Source organism: Eubalaena glacialis, chromosome 13, assembly GCF_028564815.1.
Source record: "Eubalaena glacialis isolate mEubGla1 chromosome 13, mEubGla1.1.hap2.+ XY, whole genome shotgun sequence".
Classification (NCBI taxonomy): Eukaryota; Metazoa; Chordata; class Mammalia; order Artiodactyla; family Balaenidae; genus Eubalaena; species Eubalaena glacialis.
Window position 1 is genome coordinate 69809278 of NC_083728.1, and position 1842 is coordinate 69811119.

Genomic DNA, 1842 nt, shown 5'->3' on the forward strand with positions numbered 1-1842 from the left:
TGTTAAAACATTAAGCCTCTGTCAAAATGTATTCCTTATTTTAGGGTACAGGATTGAAGGACAAGATGATGCTTACAAATAAGGAAAATTTACAAGGAAAATCTTGACAAAAGTTTTTCAATTAAAGTATTGTAACATTCAAACTTGACTTAAAACATAACAAAAGAAACAAAATTACAGACAAAAATGTTTACGGATTTTCCAAACATAAATAAATGAAATAGTGTTTAGGCAGCAGGGTTTATGCTGATGGCTAGCAGGAAGTAACAGAGTGTAATCTACTTGGAAAAAAAATCGTTAATGTACAAATAACAAGCCCAAATTATGGACTGCAGCAGTTTAATCATCACTGTCATTTTTCTTCCAAAAAAAAGCCTTTATTAAACCATTCATACCCTCTATTACCTTTACTTTACTATAAATACTATATTTACTTTACAATACCCTATATTACCTTTACTTCAGAGATTGAGGAACTATATACAACAGATGAATTCATTTTCACCAGAGGGATAACGTATTCTACCTCTCTGCCAATGTTACTTGAAAACCGTCCATGTCAAAACAATTTGACAGCAGATATAAACAATTCAATAAATACTCAATGATCTTTCATTACAGTCCTTTAAAAACGCATGTTAATTCATGCTGTTAACCTTAGGTTCACAGTGCATAGAATCCAAATATAAGCAGTTGGGGTGACTTTCAAAGTAATGTTGGATCCCTCACTTTATTTATAATCCCGCTCTAACGGATAAGTTCATTTCATAGGCCCTATCATGCATTAATCATTGGGTGGCAGGAGTTAATGAAAATTTTTCCTGTTACAACGTCCGTTGCCGGCAATAAACGTCCCAAAACCGCCAAGGAAGTCATTGTTATTGCACAGTACATGAAGACCTGGAACTTTTCCAAAAGCTTAAAAAAATAAAAATAAAAAATGGAATTATATTTGATATTTCCTGACACCTGCATCAATACTGTATGACTAATAAAAGCATGTCAGTTGCCTGGACTGAACCAGCGATCAGCACGCGCCCAGAATGCACACAAGTAGAAATGCAGTAAAAGGAAGTAGTCTTCATTGTCTATAGGTCATTTCCAGTCAAAGGTTAAAGTTCAAGACTGAATGATCAAAGTGCTCATTTTCTCAGTAGGACTGTCTTCTGCTAGGAGGATGAAAACAGTGGCATCAACAAGTATCATCATGATACCACCATTTTGTTTTCTTTGGATTCTTGTTACATGTTCGAACATAAAAAGAATTCTGGTGGTCATCTCTGAGGAGAGTCAAAAGGATATCGACTACTAAACTTAAATAGAAGTTGAAATTTTTCCCCTTCATATAAGGTACCTGGTGCACCTTCCATATCTACAATCCACTGTGTAATTGAATTTTGAACACTCTTTTCATTTAAAGGCATTCCGGGAGGTGGGTCATTTTGCAAAGCCAACAGTTCTTTTTGTAGTCGTTCTGCATTGACGCCATCAATGAGGTGCTTTTGAATGTTCAACATGATTCGATTCAACCAGCAAATTCTAGAATCAGAAGAATTTTATAGAAAGAGCGTGGACGATTCATTCTGGCAGAACTGGGTTTGATTTCTAGTTTTGTGTGACCACAGGCAACCTGCTAAGCCTCTTGGAAATGCAGTGTCTTCAACTGTCGAGTGGAATGGTACCTACCTTACAGACTGCTGGGAACATAAACTGAGACCAAAAAAGGTGCATTATTCACAAGAGTCATGTACCATAAAGTTTTGAGAACACCGATTTAGCGAACACTGAACCATTGTTCTTAGGGGAAATACAGGTTAGGTTCCTGTAAACCTCTGGTCACAG

The 1842-nt window shown here is 36.1% G+C and overlaps 1 pseudogene; it reads right to left on the reverse strand.

The window, feature by feature from the left end:
- Positions 1-1192: 1192 nt before the first annotated feature.
- Positions 1193-1517, reverse strand: LOC133104218 (ubiquitin-conjugating enzyme E2 W-like; annotated as a pseudogene).
- Between the last annotated feature and the right edge of the window lie 325 nt (positions 1518-1842).